Source organism: Nomascus leucogenys, chromosome 7b (assembly GCF_006542625.1).
Source record: "Nomascus leucogenys isolate Asia chromosome 7b, Asia_NLE_v1, whole genome shotgun sequence".
In the NCBI taxonomy this organism is placed as follows: domain Eukaryota; kingdom Metazoa; phylum Chordata; class Mammalia; order Primates; family Hylobatidae; genus Nomascus; species Nomascus leucogenys.
Genome location: NC_044387.1, coordinates 41488557 through 41512619, shown reverse-complemented (window position 1 = coordinate 41512619; position 24063 = coordinate 41488557).

Below are 24063 nucleotides of genomic sequence, written 5' to 3'. Positions count from 1 at the left end.
TTACACTGTTGGTGGGACTGTAAACTAGTTCAACCATTGTGGAAGACAGTGCGGCAATTCCTCAAGGATCTAGAACTACAAATGCCATTTGTCCCAGCCATCCCATTACTGGGTATATACCCAAAGGATTATAAATCATGCTGCTATAAAGACACGTGCACACGTATGTTTATTGTGGCACTATTCACAATAGCAAAGACTTGGAACCAACTCAAAAGTCTATCAATGATAGACTGGATTAAGAAAATGAGGGACATATACACCATGGAATACTATGCAGTCATAAAAATGGATGAGTTCATGTCCTTTGTAGGGACATAGATGAAGCTGGAAACCATCATTCTCAGCAAACTATCGCAAGGACAAAAAACCAAACACCACATGCTCTCACTCATAGGTGGGAATTGAACAATGAGAACACATGGACACAGGAAGGGGAACATCACACACCGGGGACTGTTGTGGGGTGGGGGCACAGGGGAGGGATAGCATTAGGAGATATACCTAATGCTAAATGATGAATTACTGGGTGCAGCACACCAACATGGCAAATGTATACAATGTAACAAACCTGCACATTGTGCACATGTACCCTAGAACTTAAAGTATAATAGTAATAAAAATAAATAAAAATACATAAATAGTATGAATAAATGATAAATGTCTCAATATTGTTTTTCTAATAAAAAAAATCAGTCTCCTCATCAGTCCCCCACAACACATCTATGTATATGCATATTCATATGTTCATGTGTTCATGTATCATTTTCTGCGCAAATATACTCAAACTCAGATATGCATAGCAATAAACTAGGTAGACAGGTGGCAATTTCATGACAACTTTGTTTTCCTACCTGATTACTCAAAGGTGTTGCTGAACATTTTATTGTAAAATTTATGTGTGTTTTCTGAATTTAGAACAGCAAAAGCAAAACAAAAAAATCACCAATCATCTTTAATCAAAATGTGCTACAGATATGATTCTGGTATTACATAGTAGGAAAAGCAAGAAGCAAAGACTGAAGGCCTATTTTTCAAAGCATAAGAAGCTTATTACTCTATGTCTGTTTTCTCTCAAATGCTTCCCTACTTATTCTCATCTATTTTTCAATTTGGTGTTTCCTTATATTGTCAAAGCAGGTGCCTTGCTCACACTAACAGGAGTATGTGTTTTAAAAGGTCCCACAGGGAATAATTTACCATACAAGATTACTTCATGACTAATGATGTTCTCTATAAACATTGAGGTGCTATTTGACTGCCTGGTTGGTGGTGGTCCAAACTGGTGACAGTTGGCATGTGTTTTATCTCATCTCGCCTTCCACATTCTTGACATAGTCTAATATATGTTGGAAAGAAGCTTTGGGATGTTATAAGGAATAAAATGATGAATAGAAGCTATTAAATAACATTACCACAAATAAAACATTGAACACAGGTCTTTATCATCTTTAGTTTTATCAGTGACACAGAGGTCTTTTTGAAGCTCTATTTCTAACCTAAAATATTAGCTGCTGAATATTATAAAATAACAAGATCTCATTCCATCCAAGCTTATGATCGGGAATGTGGGTAGGGAGGAGGAAACTTTTTAAATTAATTTGTTACACTAGCTCAAATTTTAAAACTACAGATAATGCATATGAAATGCTGTGTAAAGTGTAAACACTGTATGACTATAAGGTGGTTTTAATATTACTGTAATATTTAAACCATCTAGATCAACTTTCTGTTTTTTAGATGGAGTCTCGTTCTGTTGCCCAGGCTGGGGCGTGGTGGCGTGATCTTGGCTCACTGAAACCTCCAGCTAGCTGGTTCAAACGATTCTCCTGCCTCAGCCTCCCAAGTAGATAGGATTACAAGCACCTGCCACCACGCCCGGCTAATTTTTTGTATTTTTTTTAGTAGAGACGGGACTTCACTGTATTTGCCAGGCTGGTCTTGGTCTTGAACTCCTGACCTCAGGTGATCCACCCGCCTCGCCCACCCAGAGTACTGGGATTACGGGTGTGAGCCACTGCACCAGGCCTAGATAAACATTTTTAAACAACCTAAGCTTATCTTTTTAAACTTTTAATGTCTGGCCTTAGTCATTTTGAGTTCGTTCAGCACCTGCAGCAAGGGAACAAACACAAAAGGCAAATATGTTTCTAACCTCAAAGACACAAAGTATATTTTTATATTAACCTGTACAAGAAAATACAACTTATACAAATGTTCTTAAACTGATAAATAATTTTAATTCTGGCTTATTTAAAATAAAACTAACATTTTAATAGTAACAATTCAAGTTATACATAATTTTTAGAAATATATCTAAAGCTATTATGAGTTTTAGATTGCAATAAATCACCAATATGGAAATATTTTAATCAATACTCACACATTCCCTACTCTCATCTTCCATGACATCCAGCATAATCTGGCAACCTATGCAAGCAAGTGAAACTTTTTTTTCAGTTTTCTATTTTTCTGGGGGATGGGGGTGGATGATTACCAATTCATCTGCTTTCTTCTGCTTGACTAAAATGTACAAGCTCTTTCTTTCCTCTTTCCTTATAAACATTGAAATTACAAAGCTTTTTCAAAATTCATAATGAATGAAAGAACTGCTGTTAAGAACATTGAGTTAAGAGCTCAAAGACCTGGCTTAGGATCCTAACTCTCCGATATCAGCTGCATTATCTTGAACAAATGACTCAGTGTTTGTCTTCCAAATGCTTCAACTGTAAAGAGGTGTAATCATAGTGCCCCCTTTATGGGATTATTGGGAGGATTAGAAGTAATGCAAGTAAAATATTTGCAATAATGTTTGACACGTAAGATATGCTCAACAGTTGTTAGATGTTGTTAATATTACTTTACTTATTTTTTAAAAATATATGCAAATTTAGGAAAAAATAAAGTCCTTATGTGGCAACAGTGATGAGCTCATGTGTTGCTCAGTCTTTAAGCTCCACACAGACTTGAATTGTGTCTGCCTCGCTCACCACGGCAACCCCAGGATCCAGCACAGTGTTCAACGTGCAGGGTGCACTCAATAACTGTCGAATTCATGAGCAAATGAATGTATTAGTAAATCTGACCGCAAGGCCAAGGGAAGACAGTGGGCTATTACCTACTTGTCCAAGAAAGGAGGGGAAGCTTCTATAAACTAAGGTAGCTTTGTCTCAGTTGCTTTCTATCACTGTCCCATCTCGTCTAGCCTTATGGGTTTTGCCCTCATATTAACTAACTGATCTTGCTTGGCATTCCACCACTCCCCAATCTTGTTTACAAACTTCTGTGTTGATTTTCGCTGTCAAGGGTGATGCCCGGGAATAAGGAAGACATGGTTTAAGATATGTTTAAACCTTTCAAGTACGAATGCTAATTCTAACAGCACCTATAGTATTTGCTACTATATGCTAGGTATACAAATAAATACTCCCACTTAATCCTCATATAAACTGAAAAGTTATTATCTACATTATACATAGAAGAAAAAAGTGAACACAAAGAAAGACTAAATGAATTTGCTGAGATTCTACAGTTCAGTTAGGTATCAATCACCACTAATAGCTAAGATTTATTGAATGCTAATTAAGTGCCAGACACTCTTCTATGTGCGTATTCATTGCAACACTCTGAGGTAAGTACTACGATAGTCAGAGAAACTGAGAGTGAGAGAGAGTAAGTAATTGGATCTAGGTCAAACACTTAAGTCATAAACCAGTATTCACATCTAGGCAATTTCACTAGAGTCCACATACTTAACTATCATGATGCAAGGACCATCACTGTAGGGTTAGTCTTAAGACCACATTTCTTTCTTATTTCGAAGCGCATTCTTTTGTGGTGAAGTTCAACCTTGATCTTATTTACGAATATGTTATGGACTTTAAACTCTATCAATTCACCTATTGATGGTATGGAATGTTTGCAAAGGCAACTTAGAAGTTGACTGATGAAGTTGCGGTGTTATTTTTTTCATACGTTATTACATTTATCACTTTAAAATTTAGGTGGACATTAAATCCTAATGGCTAAAAATGTCACCATGATAAGCATGATGACATTTCTATATACTACTTCCAGCAATATCATGTTTAAAGTTAGAACTGATGGTATTTTTGAGAGACTGTTTTTGCAAAGAAACTAAATGAAATGAGTATATACATAAGATTGCACATAAATTACACCTTTTATTTTAACCATCGTACTTGGTAGAAAACTATGCTCTGTCTGCACATATCACCTTGCATGGTTGACACATAATAGCCTTTTTATTTACAACAGTAGAGTTCTGCAAACAAAATACTGTTTAGGTAAGAATGCTTAATATCATTCGTATTTCTTAGAGTTTAAGTTAAGCAATAATTTGTTTCATTTGAGACTAATATCATTCTCGGAGATCACAAGGAACCAAAAAAAAAACAAAAAACCAAAAACAAAATAAAGTAAAATGGTGCTTTTCAAAATAATCAAAATCAAATTTAAAATCTAGCATCCTAGATTTAGAAAAGAAATTTATACTTAGTTAAAATTTTACATTGTTTTAATATTAAATTATTAAATTATAATTTCTTTTGACAATAAAATACATTTTAATAATGTTTAATTTATGGGGATCCCATTAGAAGGGGGAAAAAGTTTGTTAGCTAGAAAATTAATGTTAAATGTATTTTAAATTATCATTTAAAAATATATTGTAGTATGATATGGGACCTGATATCTTTTTCCCCAGTATTGTCACTGGGTATGTTAAGATTGATGAGAGCAGGCTGGGAAAATCCTAGGGTACTAAAAATCAATAATAGTCTCCAAAGGCAGGACTACACAACACAAGGTAGAAATTTGACATAAGTTGCATACTTACATTAAACTGTACAACTTGGTAAGCATTATTATTTCTATTGTATAAATGAGGAAATTAAGGCTTTGAGATATTGTGTAACTTGCAAATGGGCCCACAGTTATGAGTGGAGAAGATGGTGTCTAATTCTGGGCTTTCTTTATTCAATACCCTGAACTGTTTATACTGCATTATATTGCCTCTATGTAACAAACAGCGGCATTCATTAATTATTTCAATATAAAGCATAATTGAGCATTAATCGAATCTTTCTTTATTCAATACCCTGAACTCTTTATACTGCATTATATTGCACCTATGGGACAAACAGCTGCATTCATTAATTATTTCAATATAAAGCATAATTGAGCATTAATCATACGGTGTATGTCATGGTGTGTTCTTGAGATGAGAAAATAAAATGAAACATTCTGGTTTCTGCCCTCAGGGAGTTCAAATCTAAGAAAAGAGAAAGATTGCTAAACAGACACTTAGGGTCAGTGTAACAATAGAGACTACTGTATGGAGGAGTGAAAGGGTGGATGATGAATAAACCGTCTTAAATGATGGGTTGAAATTTTTTCAGCTAGACAACCAGGAGGAAGATATTCCAGTAAGAAAAATAATTTAAGGAAAATTATGAAACATGGAATCACATGGTGTATTAGAACAAGAAGTGAGCTTTCATTGTCTGGTATACAGCCAGTACAGTGGATAAAGTCATCGGTTCCTCACAGTTACAAAGGCAATATTTGAAAATCATACTTATGAGCTTTTCTTCTTTGATTTTACAAGAGGATAATGTACAACTGTTTTAGAGCAACGATAAAAGCTTTTCATCCTTTGGCTTTGCCTACATATCCTAAGTCATTGCCTCTACTACTGTCTTTAGAGATAAAGACCAGTCCTTTATCAAGAATAAAGATCTTACGGAGTTCTTACTATGAGTCAATCATTCTTCTAAGTTGCTTAATATCTACTGACTCATTTTTTGTTTTATTTTGAAATAATTTCAAACTTACAAAAAAGTTGTATGAATAATATAAACTAAACCAACCAAACTCCCGTTTATTCCTCATCCAGAGGCCCCATGCAAATTTTGGCAATCATCCGAACTATGCTTTTTATAGCCATATGTATGGCTGTAAGATATATATGTTTTCTATATATATATATGTGATAAGATATGTCATCACATATAAGACATATATGAATATATAGAGCCATATAAAATTATATTTTTATAGCTATATGTATTTATGTATACAAATATATATAGCTATAAAAATATATATAGCTATTTCATTGTCTAGTATAGAGCCAGTAAAATGAAGTGGATAATCAGTTCTTCACTATATATATATATATTCATATATATGCAAATAGCTATATATATAAATATACACATTTTATAGCTATATATATTTTTATATACCTATTTACATATATATGAATATATATACGAATACTTGATAGATGGGACAAAGCAACAGGTGAAGCTTGATCATGAATTGAATATACATATATATCTATATGCATTTTCATATATATAAGAATATATATATTAATATAAATATATATGATTGATATATATTCATAGATAGCTATATAACAGCTAAATATATATAATAGATATATTATATATACATAACTATTTCATTGTCTAGTATAGAGCCAGTAAAATGAAGTATATAAAGTGATCAGTTTATATATAATAGCTATATATGAATCATATATATTTCAATTACTTTCATGGACTTCATATGTGTGGATACTACAGGGCGCTATTTTATAAAATATCCCTTAATTTGGGTTTTTCTAAAATTTTCTCATGATGAAATCCATGTTATTCATTTTGGCCAGAATATCATAGTGACACCGTACTTTTGATCATTGTATTCTTTTGGGGATCAAATGACATTAGTTTGTCCCATTACAGGCAGCAGTGACTTTGGTTTGCCTGTGATGATGTCCTCTGAGTTTCTAGACTAGAAAGTTACTTTTTCTTTCCTCCATAATTAATCAGGATTTTGTGAGGGTAGAATATGTAAATCTTGTTCTTCCTCCTACACTCATCTAATAGTTTTGGCAGCCATGCTATTTCTTGGAAGAATTATCAGTATGATAATTTTTAAATACTATAGTGACTTTTCTAATTCCATCATTCCTTCTATGTATTTAATAGTCACTCTACTATAAAGGAAAGCTTTTTCTTTTCATTTGTTAATTAATTTATATCAATGTGTACTCATGGATTTCAAATTTCATGTAATGAATTATAATCTATTATTTTTGTGATTTATTTTGGTGTTCAAATTTTTCCAGATTTGACCAGTTAAAACCTGTTCAAACTGCTTTCATGTGCTTTTTTTAGCACTTCATTTTGTTGTGCCCGGTCTGGTTTTCCTTTATCCTCAATACATTTCACTTGATTTCTTTGTATGTGATCCATTCTCCAACCTCACTGGGCCACCACCATGCTCTGCTCCCATTGTGCTCCCTTCTACTTTGCTCTAGTGCCATATTTATATAGGTCCTGGCTACCACCAGGCTGTTTTCTTAACTCACTGGGACATGCTAATGGCTATTTTACTGAATTGGAAGGGAGGAAGGATGAAAGGAAAAAAGAAAAATTATTTATTTTAGTTTTTTTCATCATCAAAGCACAGTGAGATAGGTACTCATAATCAGATTATTATTTCTAGTTTGTATGCAAGGAAAATGAAATACACAATGGACAGGTAAATTTTCTAGGCTTATACATTTAAATAGGGCAGGATTTAAATTCAGTTATTGTGACTGCAGAGTGCATACTTGGATCCATTACATTCTGCCGTCTCTTAGGTAGTAGATAGATGAAAACAAGGGTGTGTCTGTGACACAGAAAAAGTCTAAGCTACAGATACCAGATTTTGGCAAGACAGATACTAACTTCTATGCTGTATTCATGGCACTGAAGTTAGATGCCAATGAGGAAGGGGATATGGAGAGGGGAGAGTAAAGATCTAACTATGGCATACAACACATATTAGCAAGGAAAGGACCAGTAAAGAGGTATCATAGACTGAAACAGACAGAAAAGAATGAATGGTCAGAAAGGTAGAAAAAACTAATAATGATAGGATAATGTATAGGAAACAAGAAGTTAACCTAAATTTTTTCACTTGATTTCATGATTAGGTGACTATTGGTGATTTGATTCTGCACGTCACATGATTTATTCACAGTCTGTCATTATAGCTGAAAAATGGTGAAAACACTTCCACAGTAATAGCATATAATCAACCTGCCTAGAAACCTCATACAATTCTCTGTATAAAGCAAACACTCAATATGAAGCTATCACATTTATCAAAAGAAATTAAGATGAACTTAAGTGATTAGATAATTTTCCAAAACAGTAATTCTAGAAGGGAATAGCAAAGAATATAAATTAAAGCAGAAAAGTTTTAGCAGCATGGATTTAAAAGAAAATCCATGGTTTTAGTCTTCTGACAATGTCTTAGGGAAGCGTAAAGAAGGAGCCGCCATTATTTGTTTTTAGAGAGAAAGCAAAGTTTTTCTTGTTGTTGTTGTTTTGTTTTGTTTTGTTTTGTTTGAGACGGAGTCTCTCTCTGTCGCCCAGGCTGGAGTGCAGTAGTGTGATCTCGGCTCACTGCAAGCTCCGCCTCCCGGGTTCAAGCCATTCTCCTGCCTTAGCCTCCTGAGTATCTGGGACTATAGGCGCCTGCCACCACGCCAGGCTAATTTTTTGTATTTTTAGTAGAGACGGGGTTTCACCATGTTAGCCAGGATGGTCTTGATCTCTTGACCTCGTGATCCGCCCGCCTCGGCCTCCCAAAGTGCTGGGATTACAGGCAAAGTTTTGTTTTATCAGCAATTTTGTAGCAGTGATGGATGGTGCCTACTATGCACTATGCATTAATTTACACTGTATATATCAAGTTATATCACTTTATATATTAGTGTAAATTAATATATTTATATACCGACACTTTATATATAATTATATAAATGTATTAAGTACCATATAGTTTAAACATATAATTTAATAGTTTATATATAGTATAACACACACACACATATATAAAACCTATATATATAATATTAATTTATACATTTTCTTTTATGGTAGGAATTCCTATCTTTTTATCTGGTACCTCTTTTAACTACTAATTATTTTAGTGCAGGCCTGACATTTGAGATAAGATGGACATGAAAATTTTTTCTCTTTCTTGTCCAAATCCTCCCACGAAATGACCTTTAGGGCTGTAGTTCAGTTTTAATGGCAGGGAGGATATAGATGCTTTTATCCGTTTCAAACATCCATGGATTGTTATTGTTCTGTCTCTCCATTATCATTTAGACAATCAGTATGTATTTAGCTTCTTTAGTAAATAAGTCAATGATTGCAAAGCCCTGGCAATTATTTGGACTCCCTCTAGTTTGTGTCTTTCTGGTAATGAGAGGATGAAAAACAATCCTATGTTTGTCTAGAAACAGCGTCATTAATTGTGTAAGAGAAGAATGATCTCCTTCTTTCTCATGGTGCAATAGCTTTTTGAATTCTACTCAAATAGCAAAATTTTATTTAAATGCACTGTGCAGGTGCATATTACAACTTTATCTCTTACTTGTCATTTCTTTGGTTTTCTCCATGTGTGTCTCTTTTTGCACCCACCCCCCGCCCCACTTATATATCAGAGATGGGGAAAAGGCAGCTATTAGCATAGGCTAAATATAATGTTTTCTTTTTCTTTTTTTTGAGATGGAGTCTTGCTCTGTCGCCCAGGCTGAAGTGCAGTGGCACGATCTCGGCTCACTGCAACCTCCGCCTCCCAGGTTCAAACAATTCTCCTACCTCAGCCTCCATATAAAACCTCAAGTCAGGTCAGGTGCAGTGGCTCACACCTGTAGTCCTAGCACTTGGGCGGCCAAGGCGGATCACCTGAGGTTAGGCATTTGTGAACAGCCTGGTCAACACATTGAAACCCTGTCTCTACTAAAAATACAAAATTTAGCTGGGCATGGTGGGGGGTGCCTGTAATCTCAGCTACTCAGGAGGCTGAGGCACTAGAATTGCTTGAACCTGGGAGGTGGAGGTTGCAGTGAGCTGAGATTGTGCCACTGCACTCCAGCCTGGGCAACAGAGTGAGACTCCGTCTCAAAACAAAAACAAAAACAAACAAACAAACAAAAAACCCTCAAGTCAAAATGTCAAAGTGTGCATTTGTCTTTCAAGTTGCCTGCTGGGCCTTCTTCCAAGTGTCCTTTCCTTCCTTCTTTTCCTTCCTGCGCTAAAGCTTTTTAATAAACTTTCACTCCTGCTCTAAAACCTGCCCTTTGCCTCTCCTTCTGCCTTATGCCCCTCAGTCAAATTCTTGCTTCTGAGGAGGGAAGAATTGAGGTGGTTGAAGATCCATAGGGATACGGGTTTGCGGCCATTACCAAAACCACATTTTATCCAAATCCACAAACTGAAGAGTGATTTTTCAAAAAGTCTTGTTATCTTGTAGGGACTTTCTAACTATTAGGGACCACATAGGATGTTCTAAGAAATGTGAAGAATCTAAATGAATTATAAGACCTTAGCTTGAAGAAATGCATGGTCTTTTAGGAACAATGAGAACTATATACCTAGGCAAGTGTGAAAATTTATGGGAAAAATGAGTAATGAAACATCTTGTTAACTAATTTAAAAATATTGTAATGTAAATATGTTGAGGAAAACGATATGCTTTCCCTTGCTTCCTTTCCAAATACATGGCATTGTTTCTATTTGACCTCATATATCTGTGTCAATCATGATCCAGGCAAGACAATACATAATTTTGGGAAATTTAATACAAGAGAGACAGAAGTTAAACAGGGAAGAGTTAAGCAATATTCGATTAACAAATTATACCACCCAGGGTTACAAGTACAAAAACTGGAGATAGTGTTATCTTAATCTAGAAGCCTGGGTTTTTGGGTAAGACTTAAAGCTATAGTAGGGTCTGCCCAGCAAAATCTAAAACGATGCATGAAGGAGAGGCAGAAGAGGGGAGGAGAAACCAAGAATAGCATCCCCCAAAGGAAAGAAAAAAAACTGAGAACTACCCCGGCTTTTCTCAGATGCTTGTATCCACCAGGGCTTCTATTTGACTCAACTTAGCCAAATGTGGCAACGGAGCTCAGGAAACATAGTTTGTGAAAAAAAAAAGGGAGAAGGAATCAAGGTAAGAACAATTAGGCAATGACAGGAATAGTATTCATCTACCTGGAGTGCAGCAGGAGTAAGGGAATGTGCATTAAGTGGTTCTTAACATTGGTATAAAGAAATACCTGAGACTTGGTAATTTATAAAGAAAAGAGGTTTAATTGGCTCACAGTTCTTCAGGCTGGACAAGCATGGCACAGCATCTGATCAGCTTCTGGTGAGGGCCCCAGGAAGCTTGCAGTCATGATGAATGGTAAAAGGGAAGCAAGTATGTCACGTGGTGAAGGCAGGAGCAAAAGGGAGAATGGGGAGGAAGGTGCCACACATTTTTAAATGACTAGATCTTGTGAGAACTCATTATCACAAGACAGTATTAAGCCATGCGGGATCTGCCCCCATGACCCAAACACCTACCAGGCTCCACCTCCAGCACTGGGGATTACAATTCAACATGAGCTTTGGGAGGGGACAAATATACAAACTATATCAGAATTAAAATAGAATTTTGTTACAGAAGAAATACAAGGAATAAAAAAAATGTATTTTCAACCCCTGGCATACAAAATAGACTTATGCAGCAAGACAGAATTCTTATCAGCCAGGCCAAAGTATTGAGAGGTATTCTAGGTTCTGTTTTCTTTTCCTTTAACATATTGAGGGTTAAGTCTTGAGAATGCACTCCTGGAATTCTCTAGCAGTGTAGAGAAAATTAGTCCTGTTGTCTATTTTGATTTCACTGTGGTATTGCAATTGGAAATAAACAGGATAAATCAGAGAGGAAGTATCACTAAGACAAAAGCCCATCTCATTCTTGCTCTGGGATATAGCAGGAAAGAGAAAATATATATATAAGGGAGATTTAGTTGGATTTGAAGTATGCTTACAAGACTGGAAGATAAATCAGATAAGTGACACTTACAACTTAGTAACACTGACAAATTGGGACTTGCTTTGTTCTGTACTGAAGACTCTGGGAGAAGGCCCAGAAAATGGGGAGTTATATGTATGGACAGTAAGATGCCTTAGTTTATCAATATTGAGCAATATTGAGGGGATTCCTCATCCCCCTCAAGCGCTAGGGATTGCCAGGTCAGGGCCTAGAAGTGGCTGAGAGTCTGTCTGCACATCTTGCCAGAGGAGGCACTGCAGTGGGAGTAAAATCTGTGGACTATGCCCTCTAAGCTGGGGCCAAAATGAGTCGAAAGAGACCCAAGAACTATCTTAGTCGTCAATGAGGACCAATGTGAGAAGCTTCCACAGGGGCATTGCACCGTGTTGAACACACTCTAGAGAGACACACCCTTGATACATACCCAAAACAGACTTACAGCAAACCAACAGACAGACAACACTCAGATAAAGAATAGGTTTCATCCGTCCACAGTAGGAACGAGGAGACTACAAATCTTTCTCTCTTATAGGAGGGAAAAGAAGAAAAGATTTTGAAATCTGAGATGGTTGTAGATATTTTTTCTCAAGAGAATAAGCAAAAATTAAAGGCAGTATTTAATTTTTCAGATGAGACAATTTCAATCTGAATTAAACCTGTGGTTCTTTCCTCCACTTTAACCATGACCTGTAAAGAACATGGAAGTATTTATAAAAATAAATACTTTTTTTTGTTTGTTAACTTGTGATATGAGTTAAGATTGGGACCCTGAGATACATCACCGTTTTATGGTTTTTAAAGTATTATACTTACCTATTCCTTTAACTATCATTTGCCAGCACTTTCTTTAACATTTCTTTTACAAATGAGATGCCTATGGCACAACATACAGAAACTACCTTTAAAGGATTATTCCATGCATTTCTTAGAGACTTATATAAGTAATAGCTACATTTCTGGCTTCAGTAAACTAGATAAATGGCAGTACCCTTTACTGAGAAAGAAAAGCGGAGTGGGTAATACTTGTATGGTATATATTGACAATTCAGTTTTAGACATTTTGAGTTTGAGGGGCTTAAGTCATACGGTAGGCAACATCATCTAGGCTATTTGATTTATAGTGCTAAACTGTTAAGATATGGTTCTAATTCACAGAATTAAAAACTAATTTCTGTTCAAGACTTGCATTCACTTAGATTTAAAGTGTTTTCTTTACCAAAAAAAAAAAAAGAAAATCTCAAGGTTGTTCAGTTGCTGGGGGTAATCTAGCACTCAATTTAGTGCTTTGAACATTTATTATCTGCTGATAAAGTGTGTATCCTATTGGTAGCATGTGTGTACAGTTCAACTCTTGTTGATGTCTCTTCCTGGTTGCCCTGTGCCCTCTGACCACAGGTCCTTGGATTAGCTGACATGTTCCTCTCCGTCCATTCTCCCTACTCATTCTTCCAAATCTTCCCCTTCATTCCTATCAACATGCATAGTTAGTTTCTAGGTATCTGTACAAATTATTTTCTACTTTCCTAATGTAGCTGACATTCCTTATCAAATGCTCAGAATAGGATATACTCTCTTGGATGTCACTTAGTAGTAGTGTTACTCCGTTTGTATTTCCTGGTTAATATCTTACTTCTTTAAGAGATTGTGTTCACCTTGGCATAGCTCAAAATGGAAGTCAAAGTTGGACGCACGATAATGCTCAAAAATTTCTGTGAAAGAAGAACTAAGTGATTGAATTAGAGAATGATTATTAAGGTATAAATTATTTAAGTAAAATACTTCATTAATCTATTTTATTAATGCATAAACATTTCTACATATGAGAACTGCTTGTTGCCCTAAATGTCTCCTTCAAGAACCAAGGCTTTAAAAGATATTCTTTTCTTTCTTTTTTTTTTTTTTTCTAGATGAAGTCTTGCTCTGTTGTGCCCAGGCTGGAGTGCAGTGGTGCCATCTCGGCTCACTGCAACTTCCGCCTCCCGGGTTCAAGCGATTCTCCTGCCTCAGCCTCCCAAGTAGCTGGGATTACACGTGCCCACTACTACGTCAGGCTAATTTTTTGTATTTTTAGTAGAGATGGGATTTCACAATATTGGCCAGGCTGGTCTCAAACTCTCAACCTCAGATTATCCGCCCGCCTCGGCCTCCCAAAGTGTTGGGATTAGAGGTATGAGCCACCTCACGCAGCCAAAAGATTATTTTTAAGAGCTCTTTCCAGAATTATTGTTTAATTTCATGACTTTATGGACAATTCTAAGTTAAGTTAACCTTTTCTTGTTGACTTGGAGTCATTATTAGCATAAGTATTATACTGTATATTATAAGAGTTGGTGTTTACTTTTAGTTTTTTTCTGCTTCATCCTTCAAAATGAGAGTATCATTCTTCTGCATTTCAAATTCCACCTCTTCTCTTAGTTTCTTTAACACTAACCAACCTTTCTTCCCACCCCTTAAATTACTGCCTCTCATCTGCTGTTGTCAAGGAAACAAGATAACCAAGATTTTAAAAGAGCTAGTTAAAATATGAGTCAAAAAGGAACTGAGTATAAATTTTAGGATTGAAGTAGAAAACATTAAAGCAGAGGCTTATTGAGAGTTATTTCAGACATACAAAAGACTTTTTCACCTATTTTTGAGTTTATACGTTTATTAAAGGCATTGCTTTTTCTCAAATTCAAACCCTGGAGAAGTAAGATCTTCTCAAAAGTGAAATGATGCAGAGGTCGTCAGGTGAAACTTGCTATTGAAAGTCTGTTTGGACAATGAGAATATAACCAAGACACCACTTCATATCCGGCATAATGAATGAATCCAAATTCAAGGCAGCAGATCTATCATGAAACAAACAACTTCATGAGTACTGTAAGCCAGTGGGACACAAAACTATAAAGATACATTAACTCGGATGCCTTCAGGCTTTTGTCTAGAATCCGTGTTCTAGAACCAAGAGTATAAAACCTCAATTCAGGCCATGTATCATAATCTCTTACAGAGCTTTCTATAATGTTCACAGTCTTACTTTCAGGGAATTGCAGCATTCAGACACTAGTAGATCTGGCGTGGCATCTCTTATCTCTTTGTGCATATGAAGCTCCACAAGTGATCAGAAGCTGCTGAATTTCTGTTTACAGTGTGATTTCACTCAGAATTTTCAATCTTGGCTCTGAAATATGTAGCACTACTGTACTGTGGTGAAATTCTCTCTTTACTTCTACTATGGAGGTTGGGTTAATATTTCTGAAAAGTAAATGCAGAGGACTGTTCCATATATGAATAAGATGGTGCTCAGTGCACGAGAGTCAAACTTTTGTATTCTTGCCATTTTTCCTTATTTTATATTTTAGAACGTCAGCCAATTTTATGGATACAGTGTAATGTGTCACAGTAACCTTTTAAATTGGGTATACTAATATTTTATTTTATTTTATTAATTTTTATTTCAGTATTCTTGGGATAGAAGTGGTTTTTTGTTACATGGGTGGATTACACAGTGGTGAATTTTGAGATTTTAGTGCACCCATCACCCAAGTAGCGTACATTGTACCTAATGTGTAGTTTTCCCCCCAGCTCTCGTCCAGCCTCCCACTATGAGCCTCTAAAGTCCATTATATCACTCTGTATGCCAGAATCTACAAGGAACTCAAACAAATCAGCAAGAAAAAATAATCTCATACAAGGGGCTAATGAATATGAATAGATATTTCTCAAAGGAAGATATACAAACATATAAAAAAAAGTCCATCACTAATAATCACGGAAATGCAAATTAAAACCACAATGAGATACCACCTTACTCCTGCAATACTGACAAATGTTAAAAAGTGAAATATGCTAATATTTTAAACTTCTCAATTCTAGCCTTCATGAAGTAAACAGATTAATGTACAATAAGAATGTTGAGAATTTGGAGGAAAATTATAGCTAAACTAGAGTGTTCTCTGCTAATTAATAGATGTAACACTAGACTAGAGGAAACTCTTAAAGCAGTATGGAAATGGGTGTCTATGATTGGGACAATACCGGTTAACATCTATATTTTTATCTGAAAAACTTCAGATCAATCTATGCTCTTGATTAATTCAAGTACAATTATGTGAGATGCTACTGATTCATGATAGCATGAATCAGTTTAGTGTGAAGGAGGGCAATGTTTTGATTCTTTTTAACTTCCTAATAATTTAATATTTAAATGTAACTAAATCATTATTTTTTCTATTTTTATTTGCTATAATTTAATGTAATGTAAACACAATGCACATCTCAAAAGGACATTAGTAAATACATGAGGGAGGATGGTATGCTCCAGGAAGAATAACCCTGACTTTGGCATCATATTTCCATCTTATATTCCACTGCTCAGAAACTGACAACCTATCAATCACTTAGCTCAGTAAATAGGTACCTTTCCTCTGCAGTTACTATGTGTTTATAATACTCAATCATTGAAGTGAATCATAGTTTGAACTCTGTATTCAAATTCTGGGCTCTGTATTCAAATTCTGACTTTCTACCTACTTGTTTTGTGATCGTGAGCAAGTTACCTAATAGTTCTTTGTCTTAGCTCCTCATATGTAAAATAAGTACAAAAATAACCATATCTTAAAGGGTTGTTATGTGGATTCAGTAAGTTTCTACACATAAAATACTTAACATTTAATAAACAATGAATAAATGTTCGTTCATGTAAGTAGTTGTAGTAGTAGTTCTTGTACTAATGCCAGTGCTTTAATTGAAAGGAAGAATCCACTTCTTTAACTCTATGATGGATATAAAAAACACTGAATGAATTTAATTAAATTTTTTCTTCAGGCTAAAATCAAATGAGGACATTTTTGTGAAAAGTGAATATCAATATGAAGATACAGTATGAGAAAAAGAAATCTAGTTGGACTTTTCTCCTCACTGATTTTTGGGGATACCTCAAGACTGGATTAAAAAGGCAATCTATGTCCATTACCAGATGAAAAATACATTTTTGTAGATCAAAGCAGAGTGTGAAAAATACTATATAACCAGTTGAAGTTAAAAGAAAACTAAGAAAATAAAGCTATTTTGTATGTGATTTAAGAAGTCTTTTGGAAAGTTCTTTTAGTTTCCAGGATGGGGGCATTATGAGTACTTGAAAGAATTATTGAAAAACTCTTCCATTGAATCATGTCTGAGAGAAAGAAATATCAATATAAGGGGACTGCTTTACAGCCTCTGTCAATTCACAGGCTGAAAAAGACTATAGTGGACCACATTAGAAGTCCTTCATAAAGCTGAAGATTTCCAGTGTATAGACTAGGTCAAAAGCTAATCTGTTTGATGTTCAGTAGTATGCTAAATGACAATAAAAATCCTTGATCATGTTTAGAGAGAACAAGAAGGCACCAAATACTGCCAATTTATAATTTAACTATAGCACTGAAATCTGATTGTTGACCTTCTGTGAATATTACTTTATTTCAACCCTATGTCAAAGCAAATGGAAAATTTAGAAATTGTATAAAGAGGAGCCATATTAATTTTCAACATCTTTTAAGGTGAATCTTCATAAGTATGTAATAAGTTATATTTACAGAATGCTTACCATGTGTTAGGCTCTATTCTAAATACTTTACAAAGATAAAGTCATTCAATGCTCATAAGAACCTTATTAAGTAGATACTACTCTTTGAATTTACAGATGAGAATATTGAGGCACAGACAGGTCAGTCAGAATCCAATGACTTGCTCCCAGCTAGCCATTAAATAAATGAATTTGTGTTGTATCTGCTTATTTTGATGTCACACAAATATGAAAAGAAAAACAGATAATAGTAACAAGTAACAAACACATTTTCTGATTATTTGCAAAATATTTCTTGTCATTTGTTAGTTTTTCAAACATTCTCAGAGAATTCTAGGAGGAATTACCAGTAGGAACCTTAAATGTGAGTAAAGGCTACAGATGCATGTGAAATTTTATTAGAGTCAAGAATGAGTAAGGCAATAAACACAAGAAATACGAAATTTCACATATTAAAAGGAAAATTTACACCCATACACACATTTATGTTCCAGATTGGGCAGAGCTCTGAGTAACTATTTTCAAAGTAGAAGACATTGAAAGCAAGGGCTTATAATTTCGTCACAGGATACAGTCATTTTACAAAGTGAAGATACAATCTAGAAAATTATATTTTGAAATTTTAAATCTGTTTACATCCGTTTTGCTGGTACTTTTATAGAATAAAATAAATTTCCTCCCCTGATCAAGTATGGGTGAAAATCCTCTATTTTAAAAGGAAAAAAGTACAAAATTGTCACTATTGTTCTACATTGTGGGGATCATTCTAGGACATCAACAGCTTTGCCAAACTAAGAAGCTGAGCTAAGTGTCTGCAATTGTGTGATTCGCTAACGGTGCCACTGAGGAGAAAATCTTGATGGCTTGATTAGTCTTGTCTTATTTCCTTTCCTCTTACCTCCTTTGTGGTGGTTCTATCTAGTTTTACTGAACTATTTATAAAGTCAGGATTTTACTGAAATTTCACAATGATCAATGTCACCACATGTAACAATGACACTAACTGTCCACTTTGAAACCCATAGTCCACCATTTCTGAAAACTAATCCTGTGGATTTATTTCAGAATCTAAATATTAATTAAATTGAAACTTTATCTAAACAGATCAGATCTTTTCACTTAGAAATCTTATTTTTACTTTAAGTCCTCAGTCATATCTTGTGCCTCTGCCATAAACTTCTTTAAGCCCAATTCAAGTACAGAATTTCGAATCATTCCCTTACAGTATCTTTCCAGATCATCAACACCAGGTCATTCTAGCTCACATTCTATTCCTGTCTCATTCACACTTCTGGATCCAGCTAAGTGTCTATTAGTTTACTCTGGCTCTCACGTTCATGCTAACATTGTCCTTTCACCTGCATGAAAGGCTTAAAAATGTTCTCTTCGCTGCCCCCACACTGCCCTTCCAGACTCCTTTCGTTACAAAAAGTATTCAAGGGAATTACTAGATGTAATTCTCTTATATGTCCATTTTCTGTTTCTCTCTGTTAAATACAGTGTGCAATTTGTTTCTTTCATTTATTGAGTAGCTACTGATTGCCAGACATCATGATAGAATCCAGACATACAACGGAGAGCTTCCATTCCAGTGAAGGAGACACGTGATAAATAAGAAAATAATATGATAAATGAGCAAATTAAAGATTTTGGACAGTGATAGAAAGCAAACAGGGTGTTGTAATAGAGTTTTGAAAGAAAGTGCTCGCAGGTGGCAAGAGTTTACTTGGCATGGGTCAGCCTCAGGTAAGGAATATCCTTTATTTGAAAGAATAGTAGAGGCCAGCTAAGTGAAGAGCTTGGCAAGGACACCGTGAACAGAGGGAACAGCAGGTATAACGGGAAGCCTCAAAGGATTCTTTGATGATATGTTGAAGAGATGGACACACTAGATGAGGTTGAAGAGGTTGGAAGCCTCGCATATATCATAGAGAACTATGCAGAGAATGATACAGAAGAATTTCTGTTCTTTTTAAAAGTTATGATAATAAGCTTTGATAAAATATTAACACTCTCTTGGGCACTTAGGTAATAAGAGGCCTACAAAGGTAAAATATTTTACTTGGGCCAAAGTCTGTGGCCAAAGAATAATATATTTGTGTAAATCCAACTGGCTGTTAAGACGATCATTTGATAATAAATATTGATTTAGTGTTATTATATCTATTTATAGCCTTTACTTTTATGAGAAAGAGAATTACATTTGTTAAAATATATACAGTTGACTAGATGTAAATATACCTTTCGCAAACAGAGAATCTGTCTCTTGCTGTAATCTTGTTTAGGCCTTTAGTGTGAACAGTGCTGCAAAAATAGTCCCTGTCTATAAGATGAGGAAAATATAACAGGGCTTTGAAAATCAAGTTGAATTATATTTTGCCAAAAGATCATGAACATATATCAAGACTTATCTGTGCAGGTGGTTCTTGTACAGGAAACAGCATTATACACAGTTTGACTAAGGGTCACAAAGGAGTAAATACAGTTCTGTTTGAACTTGACAATAATTTATTGGAATTTAGCTTACTTTAAATAACAAAGTGGCAGGCTAAGCCTCAAAATTCTCTATTGTATACACTCATTTCTCTGACTTGACTCATTCTGAGAATAAACTGGCTCTGAGGGAAAGAGGAGTTTGTGTTGAAAGACGTATTATTAAGCCTTTGCTAATACTAAAGTAAGATGCTTTTCCAAGAATCTTGGTCTAAATTTTTTCTTATATTTCAGAAATTGACTGTAATTCCACAGTCAGGATTTTGGAAATGGGGAGTTGTTGATCAAAAGGTACAAACTTTAAGTAATAAGATGAATAAATTCTGGAAATACAATTTACAGTATGGTGACTATAGCTAATAATAATGCATTGTATACTTGCGATTTTCTAACACAGTAGATTGTATTTTTATCACATACACACAAAAGGTAACTATATAAGGTGATGTATATACTAATTAGCTTGATTTTGGTAATCATTTGACAATGTAGATGTATATTAAATCATCACATTGTACACTTTAAATATACATAATTTTTATTTGTTAATCATACCTCAGCAAAGCTGGAAAAAAGAGTCTATCTACAGTTTTTAAAATTAAGTGTAATGTAGAATTTGGGTAAGACTTCAGAATTATTATAAAATGTGTAAGCACATAAATGTCCAATTACACCTTAAAATTAGAGAGATAGCATTCTTGAGTTGCTTGAATTCTAATATGGTCTTTTGTTCAATGTTGTTTTGTTTTTACTTCTTGTGTTGATTGTTTTTCTTACCGTTACTCATGACAGGATGAGCAGGGTAGCAAGATTTTAAAGAACAACAACAACAAAAAAAAACGGGCGCAGTGGTTCAGGCCTGTAATCCCAGCACTTTGGGAGGCCGAGGCAGGTGGATTGCCAGAGCTCAGGAGTTCGAGACCATCCTGGGCAATGCGGTGAAACCCTGTCTCTACTAAAATACAAAAAATCACCTGGGCATGGTGGCATGTGCCTGTAATCCCAGCTACTTGAGAGGCTGAGGCACGGGAATTGCTTGAACCTGGGAGGCAAAGGTTGCAGCGAGCTGAGACTGTGCCACTGCACTCCAGCCTGGGTGACAGAGCGAGACTCTGTCTTCAAAAAAACAAAACAAAATAAAACAAAACAAGAAAAAAGAAAAAAAAAGACTTTCAATGTTTCAATGACATTTTCTTTTATGTGTGGATAGAAAAATATATTCACAAATGTAAATATAGTGAACTCAATATTATTCTAACTATATTCTCAAAGTTGATTTTTTAATTGAAAGTCACATACTAAACAAATAATTCATGCAAAATCAGATCCTTGCATTAGGAATTGCCTATGTAATTCATTTCATGTGTTTTCCAGGATTTATCTAACCAGTTCCCCTATTCCCCTACGGATGAACCACAGGCTATTTCAGTTTGTTTATTAACTGTAATGCTCCCATGAACATCCTTCTATGCATGTTTTTTTTTTTAAGCACATGCGCTGAAGTACTGTAATATATGCTCTAAAACTGATTAATTGTTTTTTCAACATACAGATGTTACATTCAGCAGAGAATAAACAATGGCTTAGCCCCAAACAGAGAGGTGTCAGCATGGAGAACAGGATTGATGTTTGGAATATTGTTCTTAAGGGGCTAAACACATCATCCAACACTGTCCTGGATTCAGGCCCCATGTCATTAATGACAGATTCCCCAGGCCACATCTACATTGATCTTTGTGGAACTTATAACAATAGGGAAAATGAGATAGGCAACCACTCGGTGAGGTTTGCGTTGGTGCATCTATCAATTTTTTCACCCATTTAACTATTATCTCTCTTCTTATAGAGATTGCTTTCTTTTTTTCATACAACAACACTATTAGTCGAGATTTCCAAAGTGCTCTCAATTGAATCCTTAATATTCTACCTGTGGGAACAAAAGACATTATAAACTGACACTCACAACATTGAATTTTGGGTTTTTGGCTCTGCTACTTGTAGCCATATCTCTTCAGAGTTTCAATAATGACTGAGATGTCAATTGTCAATTTTGAGGTAAAGTAATAGGGATTTATTGCCCTTTAGGTTGATCGAAAGCTGAAGTATATAACACACTATCTTTGATTTTTAAAGATATTTTGCTTAAAAATAAATCAGTTCAAAATGTGTTCTCTTTCTTGCAGCTGAGTGTAACAAAGTCTGGTGAAAAAGAAATGTAGTAATTAAGTAAGTGGAACACGTCAAACCCCTTAACCATTAGTAGGTGGTATTTCTTTGTTAATTTTTGAATTTAATCTAAATTTAAACATATATAATTGCCTTATATATTTATCTTTAGGTTACAAGTATAAAATCCATATGGATAGCTATAAGTCTACCACCCAAAGTGTATAATTATCACATCCAAATAAGGATTGAAATGAAGATAAATGTATTTTACACATATAGGTGCATATTTTTGAAAATTCTCTTCTTTTTAAAAAATGCATCAATTGCAGTCACATGGAATGAATGAGTTTCTTATTTTATAAATAAATTATGCATTTCTAATTCTAAATAAAAAATTGTTCTCTAATGCATGACAAAATAATAATTGAGAGACAAGCTTTGTTAAGAGAAAACATAGTTTTTAAAGCATATGATTTTGTACAGTAGTCATGGATGGGAACATAAAATAGTTATTCACATTTTAAATGGAGGAAGGCACTTTTTTTACTGAATAAATATAGTATTCCTTCACTCTAAGAAGGATTGGTAAAATAACATACATTCTTTCTAAGTTTTATAAATTATTCAAATATGTCAGCAATTAGCTCTTTTAGAAAATAATTCGACTGAAGCAATTGAAAAGAGTTTAATGACTGTGATGAGTATTACAGGAAAGAACCTCGGTCTTTGTGATCCATCATCTACAAAGAGTTCTCCGGTATAGCCACAATTTGATAGATTGAAACAAAGTTTCCTTATAAACAGCTTATCAGAATTGGACAGTAGGGGACGATATTTCCCTAGTTTGTGTAAAATAAATCACCAGTTAAAAGACAAAATTAATCTTTAATGGGTGATATAGCTAGCCAAAAGCAAAGGCAAATCTGAAAGAAATGATGAAATTAAACTCACATTTGTTAAAATGCGTTTCTTTGTGCTTGTTTATCAAAATCAGCTTTTGTTCCTTGTGGAATATTTGGCTATACTGTCATCAGCATTTTTTGTATTTAGATTCTATAAACACTTCTCACTTTCCACTATATCTTCCCAATTAGAATTTTCCGTAGGGGAAGAATATACATTAAAAAGGGTTTGGTTTGAGTTAAACACATTTATCTTTTAGTTTTGCCAAGAGAAAACAAAAATCAAGAGGTAAAACCATACCAGAAGAAGCGATATAACTGGTGATGCTTCTATAGAATTAATGTAAGTGCTTTCAATTCTATTCTATGTAGTAACCTGGGGAAAAAGAATCTTATCAAACTTATACATGTTTAATTGAGTTTGTAGTAAGATATATAATTCTGTCAAGGGATAGTTCTAGAGAGTTTTTATTGGATAGGCCCAATTTCACAAAAATTAATGGCTGAAAATACATCCATATTTATGTAGAGAAAAATAAAGTATGAAATAGTAAACTATTCCAGAGTAGTTTTTGGTATGGTTTTGAGGTTGATTTTTATCCTGACATTGCCATGAAAATCGAAAGCAGCAGTTTTACATATAATTTTAAGTAACTGGTATTTTATTAGTGAAATCATGTTTTTTCTGGTATCAAACATTTTTGCCATATGTTAATGAACTATTAAAATTAATACATGATTTTGGCTAGAAATTTCATAATTTTTATTTCTGTGCTTTTTCCAGAAACTGGATTTCTATTTACCATTTCAATATATAATATTGAAATACTTGTGAGTATAATAGCCTGATATACATCTCAAACTTTCATAGATTTACTTATTGTGAAATAGAATCAAATTTATAAAACTTACAAGAGGTAAAAGACATTGAGGTACTTTATCAAGGCAAAGTCTGTGGATAATTGTTAAAACAATTTTTCTGATAGCTCAGTTAATCATGGAATCATAAACAAATCATGTAATCGC